The following is a 22501-nucleotide window of genomic DNA, read 5'->3' as shown; positions in this document are numbered from 1 at the left end:
AGTCACTAAAATTACCATAGTATCGTTTAATTAAATATAAAATCTATCAGTTTCCAAGCCTGAAATGTGGCAGCTGGTATAAGGTGTGTGATGTCACAGTGAGCTGCAAATTGGTTCAAATCGGACTTCAGTTGTTTGAAAACATTACTGTATTTGGAGCTGACTGAGTGACATTGTCAGATTGTGTCTCCTGCGATTATCAGTGTTTTTTATTAAAATATTTTGCTATCGTATTATTATTGTATATATTGCTATTATTATTATCTTTATTAAAATTTTTTATTTTTTTCAGGTACACTGGCATCAGTCACCACCACCATGCCATCATGACGTCGTTCCCGTGGAAGGCGGAGAGGCTGAAATTACTCACAGAAAAACTTCGGAGGAGACAGGAGGAGGCAGAAAACCGGAGGCGCTCTCCCCCGGAGACAGGTATGCTGAACAACACCCACCATAGTGTAACACCCTTCTTTCCAGGTGCCCTGAAAACATCATGGGGTATGCATACCAGTATCTATATTTTATGTTATTTTCTGCTAAAAGTAGAAAATGCTTAGAAAAAAAATATACTTCAGACCATTACTACTGAAAAGGAGTTGCTTTATCCTGATTGAACCACAACCTCTCAGGTGAGCACTCCAGACCATTACAACTGAAAAGGAGTTGCTTTATCCTGATTGAACCACCACATCTCAGGTGAGCACTCCAGACCATTACTACCGCAAAGGAGTCGCTTTGTCCTGATTGAACCACCACCTCTCAGGTGAGCACTCCAGACCATTCCTACCGTTAAGGAGTCGCTTTGTCCTGATTGAACCACCACCTCTCAGATGAGCACTCCAGACCATTACTACCGAAAAAGAGTCGCTTCATCCTGATTGAGCCACCACCTCTCAGGTGAGCACTCCAGAGCATTACTACCGAAATGGAGTCGCTTCATCCTGATTGACCCACCACCTCTCAGGTGAGCACTCCAGACCTTTACTACCGAAAAGGTATTGCTTTATCCTGATTGAACCACCACCTCTCAGGTGAGCACTGCAGGCCATTACAACCGTACAGGAGTCGCTTTGTCCTGATTGAACCACCACCTCTCAGGTGAGCACTCCAGGCCATTACAACTGAAAAGGAGTCGCTTCATCCTGATTGAACAACCACCACTCAGGTGAGCACTCCAGACCATTATTACCGAAAAGGAGTCGCTTCATCCTGATTGAGCCATCACCTCTCAGGTGAGCACTCCAGAGCATTACTACCGAAATGGAGTCGCTTCATCCTGATTGACCCACCACCTCTCAGGTGAGCACTCCAGACCATTACTACCGAAAAGGTATTGCTTTATCCTGATTGAACCACCACCTCTCAGGTGAGCACCGCAGGCCATTACAACTGAAAAGGAGTCGCTTCATCCTGATTGAGCCACCACCTCTCAGGTGAGCACTCCAGACCATTACAACTGAAAAGGAGTCACTTTATCCTGATTGAACCACCATCTCTCAGATGAGCACTCCAGGCCATTACAACTGAAATGGAGTCGCTTCATCTTGATTGAGCCATCATCTCTCAGGTGAGCACTCCAGACCACTACTACCGAAATGGAGTTGCTTTATCCTAATTGAACCACCACCTCTCAGGTGAGCACTCCAGACCATTACTACCGTAAAGGAGTCGCTTTGTCCTGATTGAACCCTCACCTCTCAGGTGAGCACTCCAGACCATTACTACCGAAAAAGAGTCGCTTCATCCTGATTGAGCCACCACTTCTCAGGTGAGCACTCCAGGCCATTACAATTGAAAAGGACTCGCTTCATCCTGATTGAGTCATCACCTCTCAGGTGAGCACTCCAGACCATTACTACCGAAAAGGAGTCGCTTCATCCTGATTGAGCCATCACCTCTCAGGTGGGCACTCCAGAGCATTACTACCAAAATGGAGTCGCTTCATCCTGATTGACCCACCACAACTCAGGTGAGCACTCCAGACCATTACTACCGAAAAGGTATTGCTTTATCCTGATTGAACCACTACCTCTCAGGTGAGCACTCCAGACCATTACTACCGAAAAGGAGTCGCTTCATCCTGATTGAGCCATCACCTCTCAGGTGGGCACTCCAGAGCATTACTACCGAAAAGGTATTGCTTTATCCTGATTGAACCACCACCTCTCAGGTGAGCACTCCAGACCATTACAACTGAAAAGGAGTCACTTTATCCTGATTGAACCACCATCTCTCAGGTGAGCACTCCAGACCATTACAACTGAAAAGGGGTCGCTTCATCCTGATTGAACCACCACCTCTCAGGTGAGCACTCCAGGCCATTACAACTGAAAAGGAGTCGCTTCATCCTGATTGAGCCACCACCTCTCAGGTGAGCACTCCAGGCCATTACATTTGAAAAGGACTTGCTTCATCCTGATTGAGCCACCACCTCTCAGGTGAGCACTCCAGGCCATTACAACTGAAAAGGAGTCGCTTCATCCTGATTGAACCACCACCTCTCAGGTGAGCACTCCAGAGCATTACTACCGAAATGGAGTCGCTTCATCCTGATTGACCCACCACCTCTCAGGTGAGCACTCCAGACCATTACTACCAAAAAGGTATTGCTTTATCCTGATTGAACCACCACCTCTCAGGTGAGCACTGCAGGCCATTACAACTGAAAAAGAGTCGCTTCATCCTGATTGAGCCACCATCTCTCAGGTGAGCACTAGTGATGGCCGAACAGTTCGCCCGGCGGTCGTTTCGCGGCGAATTTCGGCTGTTCGCGGTCCGCCATTTCGGCGGACTATTGGCGCCGTTCGCCCGGCGGACTTCCGTGTTTTTACTGTGTAAAGGAACTTTGACCTGATGACACATCCATCATGGGGTACAGGACAGCCAATTGAGACATGACAGCACATGGACACTTGGACATTCCCCCTAACTTATAAATACACCCGATCCGGCGGCCATTTTACATTCTTTGTTCTGTCACGATAGGGAAAGGTTGCTGTGTGGAGTAGGGAGAGATAAAATGCTAGCTATTTGGTACACAAAAGTTCTTTTCAGGACTGGTATAGGTGTTAGGTGTATATAGGTTTGTCTTTTGTCAGTTTAGAGAAAGGGACAGAGCGCTGTGTCTGCTGCTATTTTAGGGACAGCCAGATTAGTCATCATCATCATCATCATCATTAGCTGTTACTATCAGGTCCACAAAAGTGCCATTCGAGTGACCAGTAATTGTTTCAGTCTCCTCTGTTTTGCCAGTTTGTATAGGGACAGGAAGGAAGCAGTGTGTCAGGCAGTGAGGGTCAGTTTAAAGAGTTGCTGTTACTATTAGTTCCACAAAGGTTCTTTTCAGGACTGGTATCAGTGGTACGGTAATAGGCTTGTACACGTATAATATTCTTTCTTCCAAATATAGAAAGAATATTATACTTGACTGCTGCCCTTCTGCTGCAGTCTGCTAATCATTCACAACTCACTTGTTCCACAAAGCTCTTTATCAGGACTGGTAACTTGGTCTGTGTAGGGTGCTACAGTACATAGGGTTGAGTGCGGTACAGTCTGCTGTTCTGTAAGGACCGCTATCGGTCCACAATAGATAGGCTTGAGGTGCACCACTGCTGACCGCTGCCCTATACTGCAGCAGTCCTTCATTGGTATAGGGACTGACGTACAGTCTGCTAATCAGTCACACACAACCTACTTGGTCCACAAAGGTCCTTATAAGGACTGGTAACTTGGTGAAGGGTGCTACAGTACATAGGGTTGAGTGAGGCACAGTCTGCTGTTCTGTAAGGACCGCTATCGGTCCACAATACATAGGGTTGAGGTGCACTACTGCTGACTGCTGCCCTATACTGCAGCAGTCCTTCATTGGTATAGGGACTGACGTACAGTCTGCTAATCAGTCACACACAACCTACTTGGTCCACAAAGGTCCTTATAAGGACTGGTAACTTGGTGAAGGGTGCTACAGTACATAGGGTTGAGTGAGGCACAGTCTGCTGTTCTGTAAGGACTGCTATTGGTCCACAATACATAGGGTTGAGGTGCACTACTGCTGACCGCTGCCCTATACTGCAGCAGTCCTTCATTGGTATAGGGACTGACGTACAGTCTGCTAATCAGTCACACACAACCTACTTGGTCCACAAAGGTCCTTATAAGGACTGGTAACTTGGTGAAGGGTGCTACAGTACATAGGGTTGAGTGAGGCACAGTCTGCTGTTCTGTAAGGACCGCTATCGGTCCACAATACATAGGGTTGAGGTGCACTACTGCTGACCGCTGCCCTATACTGCAGCAGTCCTTCATTGGTATAGGGACTGACGTACAGTCTGCTAATCAGTCACACACAACCTACTTGGTCCACAAAGGTCCTTATAAGGACTGGTAACTTGGTGAAGGGTGCTACAGTACATAGGGTTGAGTGAGGCACAGTCTGCTGTTCTGTAAGGACCGCTATCGGTCCACAATACATAGGGTTGAGGTGCACCACTGCTGACCGCTGCCCTATACTGCAGCAGTCCTTCATCGGTATAGGGACTAAGAGTTTTGTCACAGGGTCATTTAAAAAATGACAGGCAGAGGAAGAGGCAGGCCCTTCCGCAGGGGTGGTAGGGGTAGGGCAGGAGCAACAGGCTTGAGCCAAAGTGGGAAGTTGCAGAAGGTGCGTTCAATTACTTTAAAGGACGCACCAGACTTGGTTGAATGGCTCGCTCAGCCTTACTCTTCTGCACCCTCCTCATCCTCTCGATCTGCACCCTCTTCTTCACTCTCTGCTATGTGCACCCCCAAAGACACTACCACCAACAACACCACCACCACCACATACCTTCCGCTTGAGTCACAGGAATTATTTTCCGATCCATATCAAGAGGACATTTCTGATGCGCAGCCACTCTTGGTATTGGATCAGGAAGAGGAGGTAGCAACAACCGCTACTCAGCAGTCTGACGACAGTACCCAGATCAGCCCAAGGAGGAGGTTGGTCCCCGGTGTTGCTGCCTACTCCGAGATCTCTACTTATAGGGGTGGGGAAGGTGACGTTGATGATGACGTGTCTAGTGATGTCACGTGGGTGCCCACAAGAGAGGAAGAGGAGGGGAGTTCAGAGGGAGATATGGACCAGCAGATAGGGAGGAGAAGCAGGACTAACTTACATTGCACAGGAGGGACAAAGCAGACTGCAAATGTATCAGGAGCGAGTCATCGACCATGTACGGTCACATCTGGCGCTCCCAGGACACCGGCACATGGCTCCGCAGTGTGGGCTTTTTTTAACGTGTCCGCTGCTGACAATAGCGTTGCCATCTGCAATCTTTGCAGTCAACGCATTAGTCGCGGTAAGCCCAACACTCACCTAGGGACAACCGCCTTAAGAATGCACATGGGCAGCCATCACCGAGCCCAGTGGGAGCAATGGAACACACAAAGCCACACTGCAGGCTCTCACCGTCCAGCCTCGTCTTCTACTTCTCCTTCTCCTCTCTCCTCACAATTGTCCTCCACTCCACCTTCCATCATGTCGTCCTCACGTTTTTCTGCTAAAAGGCAGGCTTCCGTGGGCCTAATGTTCGAGCGTAAAAAAATGATGACGCCGGATAACCCTCTTACCCAACGATTGACGGCTGGCTTGTCAGAACTCATAGCCAGCCAACTATTGCCATATAAACTGGTGGACTCGGAGGCCTTTCGCAAATTTGTGGCCATTGGAACTCCACAATGGAAGGTCCCAGGAAGGAAGTATTTCTCAGAGAAGGGCATCCCAGAGCTATATGGCCATGTTCAGCGGCAAGTGAATGTATCTCTGGCACACAGTGTCGGTCCCAAGATACATCTGACCACAGACACGTGGTCTAGCAAACACGGGCAGGGAAGGTATATCACTTTTACTGCCCACTGGGTGAACCTTCTGACGGCCGTCAAGCATGTAACCCGTGGCACCCGCGTAGATTTGGTTTTACCGCCACGGATTGCATGCAGGCCTGACTCTTCTTCTCCTACTCCTCCTACTCCATCCTCCTCCCTCTCCTCCTCAGCTGCCTCCTCCTTTTCCGCTGCTAGCGTCTCTTCCGCTGCACCGCCCAAGCTCCCCAGAACCTATTCCACATGCCAGGTGAGACGTTGCCATGCCGTGCTGCGTCTGTTGTGCCTGGAAGCCAAGAGCCACACTGGCCCGACACTCCTTTCAGCTTTGCGTTCACAGGCAGATCAGTGGCTAACACCGCTCAATTTGACAGTTGGTAAAGTGGTGTGTGACAACGGTGCCAATCTGCTTAGCGCATTGAAACAGGGCAAAATCACGCACGTGCCATGCATGGCACACGTCTTAAACTTGGTCGTGCAGCGATTCCTTGTCAAATACCCTGGGGTCCAGGACATCTTGCGGCAGGCAATGAAAATCTCGGCCCATTTCAGAAGATCTTACACGGCCATGGCTCGCCTTGCTGACATTCAGCGGCGACACCATCTGCCGGTCAGACGTCTTATTTGCGATTGCCCGACGCGATGGAACTCAACCTTCTATATGCTTGATAGGCTGCTCCAGCAGAAACGTGCAGTTAACGTCTACCTGTATGAACTCTGCGAAAGAAACGGTTCTGGGGAGCTGGGTTTTTTTTCACCGCACCAGTGGCTGCTCATGCGCGACGCATGCAGACTTCTGCGGCCATTTGAGGAGATCACCAAACTGGTCAGTCGCAGCCATGGCGCCATCAGTGACATGGTACCTTATGCCTTCTTTATGGAGCGTGCATTGCGTCGTGTCATTGATCAAGCTGTGGAGGAGCAGGAGCGGGAAGATGAGGAAGTCGCAATGCTGGATGAATTCCCGGGGGGGCTACTCTATCTGGACAAGTCAACAACAGGAGTCTGATGAGGAGTCAGAGAAGGATGGTGCCGGGGCGGATGAGGAGGAGCAAGAAGAGCATGCTTTAAACCTTTCTGGGATCCCTGTTGTGCGTGGATGGGGAGAGGAGAATGAAGAGGACGACATTATCCTGGATGATGAGCAGGAGCCAGGCCACCACACCGCTTCCACTTTAGTGCAAATGGGGGCCTTCATGCTCCAGTGTTTTAATAGGGACCCCCGTATAAAAAGCATAAGGGTCAAGGACCAGTACTGGGTGGCAACGTACTTATACCCCCGGTACAAACACAAAATGGCGGAAATGTTACCGCCGTCGCAGAGGGCTGTCAGAATGCAGCACTTCCAGGCCTTGCTTCGAGAAATGCTGCATTCTGCTTTTGCGTGTGCTGGCAGAGGAGCAATTCCCACTCCCAGAGAAGGAGTTACTGGGAACCAATCCAACAGCGCCTGCAAGAAGAGGCCGGTTTGAAGATGTGTTGGTGACTTCGGATATGAGGTCATTCTTTCAGCTGACCCATCGACAGGTGTCATCCGGATCCAGCATCAGGGAACGCCTAGACCATCAGGTGTCTGACTACATCGGGTTATCGGCCGATGTGGACGCTCTGAGGAGTGATGAACCCCTGGACTACTGGATGGGCAGGCTTGACCTCTGGCCAGAGCTTGCCCAATTTGCAATCGAACTGTTGGCTTGCCCCTCATCCAGTGTCCTGTACGAAAGGACGTTCAGCGCAGCAGGGGGGATCGTGACCGATAAGCGTACTCGCCTAGCTCACGACAGTGTTAACTACCTCACATTTCTAAAAATGAATGAGGCATGGATCTCGGAGGAATTCAACACATGTGACCAGTAGACCATGTATATGTCTATAAACGATTTTTTTTAATCGAGCACACAGACCTTCTTTCTTCATTTGGCTCACTTCCTTGTCCAAAAAAAGCACACCTACTATATGCCCGTACCCTCCTGTTTGAAGAGGTTGAGCGGTGTCATATTTCTACTGAGGCTGCTTATTATGAGGGGCTCCCACCATCCCTGTGCTGTGCTGACTTAATCCTGGAGCTGCTTATTATGAGGGGCTCCCACCATCCCTGTGCTATGCTGACTTACTCCTGGGGCTGTACCTCTGCTGTGCATATTATGAGGGGCTCCCACCATCCCTGTGCTGTGCTGAATTCCTCCTGGGGCTGCTTATTATGAGGGGCTACCACCATCCCTGTACTATGCTGACTTACTCCTGGGGCTGTACCTCTGCTGTGCATATTATGAGGGGCTCCCACCATCCCTGTGCTGTGCTGACTTCCTCCTGGGGCTGCTTACGGTGCTGCTGTCAGTGCTATATATCACGGTGCTGGTGTGAGTGCTTAATGTCACGCTGCTGCTGTCAGTGCTGTATATCACGGTGCTGATGTCAGTGCTTAATATCACGCTTCTGATGTCAGTGCTCTCTATCACGGTGCTGCTGTCAGTGCTGTATATCACAGGGCTGATGTCAGTGCTTAATGTCACGCTTCTGATGTCAGTGCTCTCTATCACGGTGCTGCTGTCAGTGCTGTATATCACGGTGCTGATGTCAGTGCTTAATGTCACGCTTCTGATGTCAGTGCTCTCTATCACGGTGCTGCTGTCAGTGCTGTATATCACGGTGCTGATGTCAGTGCTTAATGTCACGCTTCTGATGTCAGTGCTGTCTATCACGGTGCTGCTGTCAGTGCTGTATATCACGGTGCTGATGTCAGTGCTTAATGTCACGCTTCTGATGTCAGTGCTCTCTATCACGGTGCTGCTGTCAGTGCTGTATATCACGGTGCTGATGTCAGTGCTTAATGTCACGCTTCTGATGTCAGTGCTCTCTATCACGGTGCTGCTGTCAGTGCTGTATATCACGGTGCTGATGTCAGTGCTTAATGTCACGCTTCTGATGTCAGTGCTGTCTATCACGGTGCTGCTGTCAGTGCTGTATATCACGGTGCTGATGTCAGTGCTTAATGTCACGCTTCTGATGTCAGTGCTCTCTATCACGGTGCTGCTGTCAGTGCTGTATATCACGGTGCTGATGTCAGTGCTTAATGTCACGCTTCTGATGTCAGTGCTCTCTATCACGGTGCTGCTGTCAGTGCTGTATATCACGGTGCTGATGTCAGTGCTTAATGTCACGCTTCTGATGTCAGTGCTCTCTATCACGGTGCTGCTGTCAGTGCTGTATATCACGGTGCTGATGTCAGTACTTAATGTCACGCTTCTGATGTCAGTGCTGTCTATCACGGTGCTGCTGTCAGTGCTGTATATCACGGTGCTGATGCCAGTGCTTAATGTCACGCTTCTGATGTCAGTGCTCTCTATCATGGTGCTGCTGTCAGTGCTGTATATCACGGTGCTGATGTCAGTGCTTAATGTCACGCTTCTGATGTCAGTGCTCTGTATCACGGTGCTGTTGTCAGATGACTCTATCACGGTGCAGGTGTCATTGCTGTATGTCACGCTGCTGGTGATCATCTCCTGCACCCTCTTCTTTGCCTACCCTGGTCCCTGACCTTCCGTCTCCTCCATTGCCTTCATGCGCTCCACAGTCCTGAATTGTCAGAACAATTTCCCATATAAAAAAAGAATGCTTGTAGTTATCGATCCCAAATTCACCTCATACATGTATTATGTCATTGGCCATGTGGTGGGACTATGTTTGCCCAGCTAATAATTATTTTGTAGCAGCAAATTTGACCTAAATGTTTGCGAAGTTCGCCTCCCATTGAAGTCAATGGGGCCCGCCGCGAACTTTTCGTTTCGCGAACTATCGGCCGCGTTCGCAGTCCGCGTTCGCGAAACATCCCGTCGGAAGTTCGTCCATCACTAGTGAGCACTCCAGACCATTACAACTGAAAAGGAGTCACTTTATCCTGATTGAACCACCATCTCTCAGGTGAGCACTCCAGGCCATTACAACTGAAAAGGAGTCGCTTCATCTTGATTGAGCCACCATCTCTCAGGTGAGCACTCCAGACCACTACTACCGAAATGGAGTTGCTTTATCCTGATTGAACCACCACCTCTCAGGTGAGCACTCCAGACCATTACTACCGTAAAGGAGTCGCTTTGTCCTGATTGAACCACCACCTCTCAGGTGAGCACTCCAGACCACTACTACCGTAAAGGAGTCGCTTTGTCCTGATTGAACCACCACCTCTCAGGTGAGCACCCCAGACCATTACTACCAAAAAAGAGTCGCTTCATCCTGATTGAGCCATCACTTCTCAGGTGAGCACTCCAGGCCATTACAATTGAAAAGGACTCGCTTCATCCTGATTGAGCCATCACCTCTCAGGTGGGCACTCCAGAGCATTACTACCAAAATGGAGTCGCTTCATCCTGATTGACCCACCACAACTCAGGTGAGCACTCCAGACCATTACTACCGAAAAGGTATTGCTTTATCCTGATTGAACCACTACCTCTCAGGTGAGCACTCCAGACCATTACTACCGAAAAAGAGTCGCTTCATCCTGATTGAGCCATCACCTCTCAGGTGGGCACTCCAGAGCATTACTACCAAAATGGAGTCGCTTCATCCTGATTGACCCACCACATCTCAGGTGAGCACTCCAGACAATTACTACCAAAAAGGTATTGCTTTATCCTGATTGAACCACTACCTCTCAGGTGAGCACTCCAGAGCATTACTACCGAAAAGGAGTCGCTTCATCCTGATTGAGCCATCACCTCTCAGGTGAGCACTCCAGAGCATTACTACCGAAAAGGTATTGCTTTATCCTGATTGAACCACCACCTCTCAGGTGAGCTCTCCAGACCATTACAACCGAAAAGGAGTCACTTTATCCTGATTGAACCACCATCTCTTAGGTGAGCACTCCAGACCATTACAACTGAAAAGGGGTCGCTTCATCCTGATTGAACCACCACCTCTCAGGTGAGCACTCCAGACCACTACTACCGAAAAGGAGTCACTTTATCCTGATTGAGCCACCACCTCTCAGGTGAGCACTCCAGGCCATTACAACTGAAAAGGAGTCGCTTCATCCTGATTGAGCCACCACCTCTCAGGTGAGCACTCCAGGCCATTACAACTGAAAAGGAGTCGCTTCATCCTGATTGAATCACCACCTCTCAGGTGAGCACTCCAGACCATTACTACCGAAAAGGAGTCGCTTCATCCTGATTGAGCCATCACCTCTCAGGTGAGCACTCCAGAGCATTACTACCGAAATGGAGTCGCTTCATCCTGATTGAGCCACCACCTCTCAGATGAGCACTCCAGACCATTACTACCGAAAAGGTATTGCTTTATCCTGATTGAACCACCACCTCTCAGGTGAGCACTCCAGACCACTACTACCGAAAAGGAGTCGCTTCATCCTGATTGAGCCACCACCTCTCAGGTGAGCACTCCAGGCCATTACATCTGAAAAGGAGTCGCTTCATCCTGATTGAGCCATCACCTCTCAGGTGAGCACTCCAGGCCATTACAACTGAAAAGGAGTCGCTTCATCCTGATTGAGCCATCACCTCTCAGGTGAGCACTCCAGGCCATTACAATTGAAAAGGACTCGCTTCATCCTGATTGAGCCATCACCTCTCAGGTGAGCACTCCAGACCATTACTACCAAAATGGATTCGCTTCATCCTGATTGACCCACCACATCTCATGTGAGCACTCCAGACCATTACTACCGAAAAGGTATTGCTTTATCCTGATTGAACCACTACCTCTCAGATGAGCACTCCAGACCATTACTACCGAAAAGGAGTCGCTTCATCCTGATTGAGCCATCACCTCTCAGGTGAGCACTCCAGAGCATTACTACCGAAAAGGTATTGCTTTATCTTGATTGAACCACCACCTCTCAGGTAAGCACTCTAGACCATTACAACCGAAAAGGAGTCACTTTATCCTGATTGAACCACCATCTCTCAGGTGAGCACTCCAGACCATTACAACTGAAAAGGGGTCGCTTCATCCTGATTGAACCACCACCTCTCAGGTAAGCACTCCAGACCACTACTACCGAAAAGGAATCACTTTATCCTGATTGAGCCCCCACCTCTCCGGTGAGCACTCCAGGCCATTACAACTGAAAAGGAGTCGCTTCATCCTGATTGAGCCACCACCTCTCAGGTGAGCACGCCAGGCCATTACAACTGAAAAGGAGTCGCTTCATCCTGATTGATCCACCACCTCTCAGGTGAGCACTCCAGACCATTACTACCGAAAAGGAGTCTCTTCATCCTGATTGAGCCATCACCTCTCAGGTGAGCACTCCAGAGCATTACTACCTAAATGGAGTCGCTTCATCCTGATTGACCCACCACCTCTTAGATGAGCACTCCAGACCATTACTACCGAAAAGGTATTGCTTTATCCTGATTGAACCACCACCTCTCAGGTGATCACTCCAGGCCATTACAACTGAAAAGGAGTCGCTTCATCCTGATTGAGCCACCACCTCTCAGGTGAGCACGCCAGGCCATTACAACTGAAAAGGAGTCGCTTCATCCTGATTGAACCACCACCTCTCAGGTGAGCACTCCAGACCATTACTACCGAAAAGGAGTCTCTTCATCCTGATTGAGCCATCACCTCTCAGGTGAGCACTCCAGAGCATTACTACCTAAATGGAGTCGCTTCATCCTGATTGACCCACCACCTCTCATTTGAGCACTCCAGACCATTACTACCGAAAAGGTATTGCTTTATCCTGATTGAACCACCACCTCTCAGGTGATCACTCCAGGCCATTACAACTGAAAAGGAGTCGCTTCATCCTAATTGAGCCACCACCTCTCAGGTGAGCACTCCAGACCATTACAACTGAAAAGGAGTCACTTTATCCTGATTGAACCAGCATCTCTCAGGTGAGCACTCCAGACCATTACTACCGAAAAGGAGTCGCTTTATCCTAATTGAACCACCATCTCTCAGGTGAGCACTCCAGAGTGTCTCCCGGAGACAGGTATGCTGGAAAACACCCACCATAGTGTAACACCCTTCTTTCCCGGTGCCCTGAATACATCATGGGGTATGCATACCAGTATCTATATTTTTTGCTATTTTCTGCTAAAAGTAGAAAATGCTTAGAAAAAAATATACTAAAGACCATTACTACTGAAAAGGAGTCGCTTCATCCTGATTGAGCCATCACCTCTCAGGTGAGCACTCCAGAGCATTACTACCTAAATGAAGTCGCTTTATCCTGATTGAACCACCACCTCTCAGGTGAGCACTCCAGACCATTACTACCGAAATGGAGTCGCTTTATCCTGATTGAACCACCACCTCTCAGGTGAGCACTCTAGACCATTACTACCGTAAAAGAGTCGCTTTATCCTGATTGAACCACCACCTCTCAGGTGAGCACTCCAGACCATTACAACTGAAAAGGGGTCACTTCATCCTGATTGAACCACCACCTCTCAGGTGAGTACTCCAGACCATTACTACCGAAAAGGAGTCGCTTTATCCTGATTGAACCACCATCTCTCAGGTGAGCACTCCAGAGCATTACTCCAGAAAAGGGGTCACTGAGCGAACTGAGCGATCGACAGTGTTTGATCCATTGGATCTCAGTGTAGAGGCGCTGAGGGGCAGATAAAGCATCCACCTAGGTAAGTATGATACTGAAAAAAACACCCAGCATACAGGATAAGAGAAGTGGTACTGTGGAGAGTCCATGCATACAGAATAAGAACAGATACTGAGAATTATTCCCAGTATACCCAGTCACTAAAATGACCATAGTATCGTTTAATTAAATATAAAATCTATCAGTTTCCAAGCCTGAAATGTGGCAGCTGGTATAAGTTGTGTGATGTCACAGTGAGCTGCAAATCGGTTCAAACCGGACTTCAGTTGTTTAAAAACATTACTGTATTGGGAGATGACCGAGTGACATTGTCAGATTGTGGGTCCTGCGAATATCAATGTTTTTTATTAAAATATTTTGCTATCGTATTATTATTGTATATATTGCTATTGTTATTATTTCTTTTAAAAATTTTTATTTTTTTCAGGTACACTGGCATCAGTCACCACCACCATGCCATCATGACGTCGGCCCCGTGGAAGACGATCCCATCAGGAAGGCGGAGAGGCTCAAATTGCTCACAGAACAACTTCGGAGGAGACAGGAGGAGGCAGAAAACCAGAGCCGCTCTCCCTCGGAGACAGGTATGCTGGACAACACCCACCATAGTGTAACACCCTTCTTTCCAGGTGTCCTGAAAATATCATGGGGTATGCATACCAGTATCTATATTTTTTGTTATTTTCTGCAAAAAAGTAGAAAATGCTTAAAAAATATATACTTCAGACCATTACTACTGAAAAGGAGTCACTTCATCCTGACCTTAGCCACCACCTCTCAGGTGAGCACTCTAGACCATTACTACCAAAAAGGAGTCTCTTCATCCTGATTGAACCATCACCTCTCAGTTGAGCACTCCAGACCATTACTACTGAAAAGGAGTCGCTTTATCCTGATTGAACCACCATCTCTCAGGTGAGCACTCCAGATCATTATTCCAGAAAAGGAGTCACTGAGCGAACTGACCGATCGGCAGTGTTTGATCGATTGGTTCTCAGTGTAGAGGTGCTGAGGGGCAGATAGAGCATCCACCTAGGTAAGTATGATACTGAAAAAAACACCCAGCATACAGGACAAAAGAAGTGGTACTGTGGAGATTCCATGCATACAGAATAAGAACAGATGCTGAGAATTATGCCACGTATACCCAGTCACTAAAATGACCATATTATCATTTAATTCAATATAAAATCTATCAGGTTCCAAGCCTGAAATGTGGCAGCTGATATGAGGTGTGTGATGTCACAGTGAGCTGCAAATCGGTTCAAACCAGACTTCAGTCGTTTGAAAACATAACTGTATTGGGAGCTGACCGAGTGACATTGTCAGATTGTGGGTCCTGCGAACATCAGTGTTTTTTATTAAAATATTTTGCTATTATTATCTCTATTAAACATTTTTATTTTTTTCAGGTACACTGGCATCAGTCACCACCACCATGCCATCATGACGTCGGTCCCGTGGAAGACGATCCCGTCAGGAAGGCGGAGAGGCTCAAATTGCTCACAGAACAACTTCGGAGGAGAAAGGAGGAGTTAGAAAACCGGAGCCGCTCTCCCCCGGAGATAGGTATGCTGGACAACACCCACGATAGTGTAACACCCTTCTTTCCAGGTGCCCTGAAAACATCATGGTGTATGCATACCAGTATCTATATTTTTTGTTATTTTCTGCTAAAAGTAGAAAATGCTTAAAAAAAATATACTTCAGACCATTACTACTGAAAAGGAGTCAATTCATCCTGATTGAGCCATCACGTCTCAGGTGAACACTCCAGAGCATTACTACCGAAATGGAGTCGCTTCATTCTGATTGACCCACCACCTCTCAGTTGAGCACTCCAGACCATTACTACCATAAAGGTGTCGCTTTATCCTGATTGAACCACCACCTCTCAGGTGAGCACTCCAGACCATTACTACCGAAAAAGGAGTCGCTTTATCCTGACTGAACCACCATCTCTCAGGTGAGCACTCCAGAGCATTACTCAAGAAAGGGAGTCGCTGAGCAAACTGAGCGATCAGCAGTGTTTGATCGATTGGTTCTCAGTGTAGAGGCGCTGAGGGGCAGATACAGCATCCACTTAGGTAAGTATGATACTGAGAAAAACACCCAGCATACAGGACAAGAGAAGTGGTACTGTGGAGAGTCCATACATACAGAATAAGAACAGATACTGAGAATTATGCCCAGTATACCCAGTCACTAAAATGACCATAGAATTGTTTAAATAAATATAAAGTCTATCAGTTTCCAAGCCTGAAATATGGCGGCTGGTATGAGGTGTGTGATGTCACAGTGAGCTGCAAATCGGTTCAAACCGGACTTCAGTTGTTTGAAAACATAACTGTATTGGGAGCTGACCGAGTGACATTGTCAGATTGTGGGTCCTGCAAATATCACTGTTTTTTATTAAAATATTTTGCTATCGTATTATTATTGTATATGTTGCTATTATTATTATCTCTATTAAACATTTTTATTTTTTTCAGGTACACCGGCATCAGTCACCACCACCATGCCATCATGACGTCGGTCCCGTGGAAGACAATCCCGTCAGGAAGGCAGTGAGGCTCAAATTGCTCACAGAACAACTTCAGAGGAGACAGGAGGAGGCAGAAAACCGGAGCCGCTCTCTCCCGGAGACAGGTATGCTGGACAACACCCACCATAGTGTAACACATTTCTTTACAGGTGCCCTGAAAACATCATGGGGTATGCATACCAGTATCTATATTTTTTGTAATTTTCTGCTAAAAGTAGAAAATGCTTAAAAAAAATATACTTCAGACCATTACTACTGAAAAGGAGTCGCTTCATCCTGATTGAGCCACCACCTCTCAGGTGAGCACTCCAGACCATTACTACCCTAAAGGAGTTGCTTTATCCTGATTGAACCACCACCTGTCAGGTGAGCACTCCAAACCACTACTACCGAAAAGGAGTCGCTTCATCCTGATTGAATCACCACCTCTCAGGTGAGCACTCCAGACTATTACTACCGAAAAGGAGTCGCTTTATCCTGATTGAACCACCATCTCTCAGGTGAGCACTCCAGAGCATTACTCCAGAAAAGGAGTCGCTGAGCGATCGGCAGTGTTTGATCGATTGGTTCTCAGTGTAGAGGCGCCGAGGGGCAGATACAACATCCACCTAGGTACGTATGGTACTGAAAAAAACACCCAGCTTACAGGTCAAGAGAAGTGGTACTGTGGAGAGTCCATGCATACAGAATAGGAACAGATACTGAGAATTATGCTCAGTATACCCAGTCACTAAAATGACCATAGTATCGTTTAATTAAATATAAAATCTATCAGTTTCCACGCCTGAAATGTGGCGGCTGGTATGAGGTGTGTGATGTCACAGTGAGCTGCAAATCGGTTCAAACCGGACTTCAGTTGTTTGAAAGCATTACTGTATTGGGAGCTGACCGAATCACATTGTCAGACTGTGTCTCCTGTGATTATCACTGTTTTTTATTCAAATATTTTGCTATTGTACTATTATTGTATATATTGCTATTATTATTATCTCTATTAAACATTTTTATTTTTTCAGGTACACCGGCATCAGTCACCACCACCATGCCATCATGACGTCGGTCCCGTGGAAGACAATCCCGTCAGGAAGGCCGGTGAGGCTCAAATTGCTCACAGAACAACTTCGGAGGAGACAGGAGGAGGCAGAAAACCGGAGCCGCTCTCCCCCAGAAGACAGGTATGCTGGACAACACCCACCATAGTGTAACACCCTTCTATCCAGGTGCCCTGAAAACATCATGGGGTATGCATACCAGTATCTATATTTTTTGTTATTTTCTGCTAAAAGTAGAAAATGCTTAGAAAAAAATATACTTCAGACCATTACTACTGAAAAGGAGTCGCTTCATCCTGATTGAGCCACCACCTCTCAGGTGAGCACTCTAGACCACTACTAATGAAAAGGAGTCGCTTCATCCTGATTGAGCCACCACCTCTCAGGTGAGCACTCCAGACCACTACTACCGAAAAGGAGCCGCTTCATCCTGATTGAGCCACCACCTCTCAGGTAAGCACTCCAGACCATTACTACCGAAACTGAGTCTCTCGATCCTGATTGAGCCATCACCTCTCAGATGAGCACTCCAGAGCACTACTACCATAAAGGAGTCTCTAGATGCTGATTGAACCACTACCACTCAGATGAGCACTCCAGATCATTATTACCGAAAAGGAGTCGCTTTATCCTGATTGAACCACCATCTCTCAGGTGAGCACTCCAGAGCATTACTACAGAAAAGGAGTCGCTGAGCGCACTGAGCAATTGGCAGTGTTTGATCGATTGGTTCTCAATGTAGAGGTGCCGAGGGGCAGATACAGCATCCATCTAGGTAAGTATGATACTGAAAAAAACACCCAGCATACAGGACAAGAGACGTGGTATTGTGGAGAGTCCATACATACAGAATAAGAACAGATACTGAGAATTATGCCCAGTATACCCAGTCACTAAAATTACCATAGTATCGTTTAATTAAATATAAAATCTATCAGTTTCCAAGCCTGAAATGTGGCAGCTAGTATGAGGTGTGTGATGTCACAGTGAGCTGCAAATCGGTTCAAACCAGACTTCAGTTGTTTGAAAACATTACTGCATTGGGAGCTGACCGAATCACATTGTCAGACTGTGTATCCTGCAATTATCAGTGTTTTTTATTAAAATATTTTGCTATCGTACTATTATTGTATATAATGCTATTATTATTATCTCTATGAAACATTTTTATTTTTTTCAGGTACACCAGCATCAGTCACCACCACCATGCCATCAAGTACTCTGGGAAGTAAAATATAAACTAATTTGCAGACAAATCTGAGAGACATAGCAATTTATCCTTTACCACAGCTGTTCCTCAAGTAGAGTTTAATATTGTAAGATTGAGATTATTTGGGATTACAGCTGTTTTCTTAGGAATGACAGATAAATAATAGAAAGGAATGTCCATAGAGTATAATGGGAATACAAATATAATCTCATTTACAGGTAAATTGAGAGACATAGCAATTTCACCTTTCCCACAGCTTTTCCTCAAGTAGAGTAGAAGATTGTAAGATTGGGATTATTTGGGATTACAGCTGTTTTCTATGGAATGACAGATAAATAATAGAAAGGAATGCCCATAGAGTATCATGGGGAGCAAGATGTGACCTGGAGTCAGAACCATTGGTCATATCGGATCAATCTTTAGCAGACATACTCTGTATGTTTGTTAGGGATGTCCAAATTAGACATTAAGTGGGATTATTATTGTTTTCTATGGAATGACAAACATATGACAGAGTGGAATGCCCATAGAGTATAATGGGAAAAAATATATAAACTCATTTGCAGGCAAATCTGAGTGACATAGCAATGCATCCTTTACCACAGATGTCCCTCAAATAGAGTAGCAGATTGTAAGATTGAGATTATTTAGGATTACAGCTGTTTTCTATGGAATGACAGATAAATAATAGAAAGGAATGCCCATAGAGTATCATGGGAAGCAAGATGTGTCCTGGTGCCAAAACCATTGATCATATCAGATCAATCTTTAGCAGACATACTCTCTATGTCCAGTGGTGCGGTCCAAAATTCACATTAAGTGGGATTATTCTTGTTTTCTATGGAATGACAAACATAAAACAGAATGGAATGTCCATAGAGTATAATGGGCAGTACAATATAAACTTATTTGCAGGCAAATCTGAGAGACATATCAATTTATCCTTTATCACAGCTGTTCCTCATGTAGAGTAGCAGATTGTAAAATTGAGATTATTTGGGATTACAGCTGTTTTCTATGGAATGACAAATGATAGAAAGGAATGCCCATAGAGCAGGGATATGCAATTAGCGGACCTCCAGCTGTTGCAGAACTACAAGTCCCATGAGGCTCTGCAAGACTCTGACAGCCACAGGCATGACACCCAGAAGCAGAAGCATGATGGGACTTGTAATTTTGCAACAGCTGAAGGTCCACTAATTACATATCCCTGCTATAGAGTATAATGGGAAGCAAGATGTCTCCTGGAATCAAACCCATTCAATATATCAGATTAATCTTTAGCATAAATACTCTCCATGTTCAGTGACAATGTTTAATATTGAGATGAAGTGGGATTATTATTCTTTACTATGGATTGACAAAGGTGAATGACAGAAAGGAATGCCCATAGAGCATAATGGGAAGCAAAATATAAACTTTTTTGAAGGCAAATATGAGAGACATATTGAGGTATCTTTTCCCACAGGTGTTTCTCAAGTAGAGCAGCAGATATTAATATTATTTTGGATTACATCTCTTTTCTATGGAATGACAGATAATACAAAGGAATGCCCGTAAAGTAGAATCGGAAGCAAAATGTCACCTGGACTGGGAACCATTCGACATATCAGATCAATCTTTAGAAGACATTCTGTCCATAATGAAAGGCAATGTGTAATATTGAGCTGAAGCGGGATTATTATTGTTTTATATGGAATGACAAGACATATGACAGAATGGAATGTCCATAGAATATAATTGGGAAGTAAAATATAAACTCATTTGCAGGCAAATCTGAGAGACATGGCAATTTATCCTTTACCACAGCTGTTCCTCAAGTAGAGTTTCATATTGTAAGATTGAGATTATTTGGGATTACAGCTGTTTTCTATGGAATGACAGAAACATATGACAGAATGGAATGCCCATAGTGTATAGTGGGAAGCAAGATGTGACCCGGAGTCAAAACCATTGGTCATATCAGATCTTTCTTTAGCAGACATACTCTCTATGTCCAGTGGTGATGTAAAAAAAAATCACATTAAGGCTGCTTTCACACTGGGGCGGGAGCAGCGTCGGCGGTAAAGCGCCGCTATTTTTAGCGGCGCTTTACCGTCGTTTTAGCGGCGGTGTGCGGGCACTAGCGGGGTGGTTTTAACCCCCGCTAGCGGCCGAAAAGGGGTTAAACCCGCCCGGCAAAGCGCCGCTGCCGCGGGGCTTTGCCGGCGGTATTGCCGCGGTGTCACATTGATTTCAATGGGTAGGAGCAGTATAGGAGCAGTGAATACACCGCTCCTTCACCGCTGCAAAGATGCGGCTAGCAGGACTTTTTTCACCGTCCTTCGGCTTTCACACTGGAGTTAAAGGGGCCAGTTTTTTTCAGGCGTTACACAGGCGCTATTTTTAGCGCTGTAACACCTGAATACCGCCCCAGTGTGAAAGCAGCCTAAGTGGGATTATTATTGGTTTCTATGGAATGACATACAAATGACAGAGTGGAATGCCCATAGAGTATAATGGGAATTAAAATATAACCTCATTTGCAGGCACCTTTCCCACAGCTTTTCCTCGAGTAGAGTAGAAGATTGTAAAATTGGGATTATTTGGGATTACAGCTGTTTTCTATGGAATGACAGATAAATAATAAAATAGGAATGCCCATAGAGTATAATGGGAAGCAAGATGTGACCTGGAATCAGAACCATTGGTCATATCAGATCAATCTTTAGCAAACATAATCTATATGTTTGTTAGTGATGTCCAAATTAGACATTAACCACTTAAGGACCGCCGCATGCCAATGTACATCATCCCAATGGCATGTACAGGCACAAGCACGTACATGTACGTGCTTGCCTTCCAGCGAGTGGGGGGTCCGATCGGACCCCCTCCTGCTGGATGCGGCAGTCCGTTTTGCTTCAGGAGCGATCCGGGATGAGGGGATGGCCGTTGGTTTCTGGCCACCCCTCTCGATCGCTCCTGGCGAATGAGAAGCTTCCTCCCACTGTGTATAGTAAACACAGGCAGGGAGGAAGTGATGTCATTCTCCTCGGGGAGGTCTTTTTGACCGGACGACGAGGAGAAGTGAAAGTAAGTGTGCACCAACACTACACTAACATGTAGGCACACACAGGCACACAACCCCCCCAATCACCCCCCCCGATCGCCCCCCGATCCCCCCAGTCACAGTGTCACTGATTGCAGTGATTATTTATTTACTGATCACTGCATTTAGTGTCAGTTGTGACAGTAAAAACTGTCAGGGCAGTTAGTGTTAGGTCCAGGGTAGCCCCCTACCACCCCCCAATAAAGGTTTAACCCCCTGATTGCCCCTAGAGTTAACCCTTTCACCCCCTTTTGCCAGTGTCGCTAAGCGATCATTTTTTTGATCGCTGCATTAGTGTCGCTAGTGTTGCCAGGTAGCTAGTTATTTTTTAGGTTCACCGCCAGGTTTTCATAGCGCTAGGTACCCCGATATACTACCCAATAATGGTTTTAACCCCCTGATTGCCCCTAGTTAACCCTTTCACCCCCTTTTGCCAGTGTCACTAAGCGATAATTTTTCTGATCGCTGCATTAGTGTCGCTAGTGTCGCCAGGTAGCTAGTTATTTTTTTAGGTTCACCGCTAGGTTTTTATAGCGCTAGGTACCCCGATATACTACCCAATAATGGTTTTAACCCCCTGATTGACCCTAGTTAACCCTTTCACCCCCTTTTGCCAGTGTCACTAAGCGATAATTTTTCTGATCGCTGCATTAGTGTCGCTAGTGTCGCCAGGTAGCTAGTTATTTTTTTAGGTTCACCGCTAGGTTTTTATAGTGCTAGGTACCCCCATATACTACCCAATAATGGTTTTAACCCCCTGTTGCCCCTAGTTAACCCTTTCACCCCCCTTTTGCCAGTGTCACTAAGCGATCGTTTTTCTGATCGCTACATTTTTGTCGCCAGTGTCGCTAGGTAGCTAGTTGCTTTTTTAGGTTCCACGCCAGGTTTTTATAGCGCTAGGTACCCCGATATACTACCCAATAATGGTTTTAACCCCCTGATTGCCCCTAGTTAACCCTTTCACACCCTTTTGCCAGTGTCACTAAGCGATCATTTTTCTGATCACTGCATTAGTGTCGCTAGTGTCGCTAGGTAGCTAGTTATTTTTTTAGGTTCACCGCCAAGTTTTTATAGCGCTAGGTACCACGATATACTACCCAATAATAGTTTTAACCCCCTGATTGCCCCTAGTTAACCCTTTCACCCCTTT

At 46.5% G+C, this 22501-nt stretch overlaps 1 long non-coding RNA gene across 2 annotated transcripts; it reads left to right on the top strand.

The window, feature by feature from the left end:
• The first annotated feature begins 377 nt into the window (after positions 1-377).
• LOC143933217 (uncharacterized) lies at positions 378-17161 on the top strand. 2 transcript variants are annotated; one of them, XR_013263052.1, is made up of 3 exons: positions 378-432; positions 15949-16105; positions 17018-17161. It is a non-coding gene; the product is annotated as an uncharacterized LOC143933217 (long non-coding RNA). The 2 variants fall into 2 exon arrangements; XR_013263051.1 differs by lacking the exon at positions 378-432 and adding an exon at positions 14876-15025.
• Positions 17162-22501: the final 5340 nt, after the last annotated feature.

The sequence above is a fragment of the Lithobates pipiens genome, unplaced genomic scaffold, assembly GCF_037356315.1.
Source record: "Lithobates pipiens isolate NorthernLeopardFrog02 unplaced genomic scaffold, aLitPip1_a1.2 Scaffold_27, whole genome shotgun sequence".
Classification (NCBI taxonomy): Eukaryota; Metazoa; Chordata; class Amphibia; order Anura; family Ranidae; genus Lithobates; species Lithobates pipiens.
The sequence above is the reverse complement of the archived record's forward strand: the minus strand, read 5'-3'. Positions and strand labels throughout refer to the sequence as shown.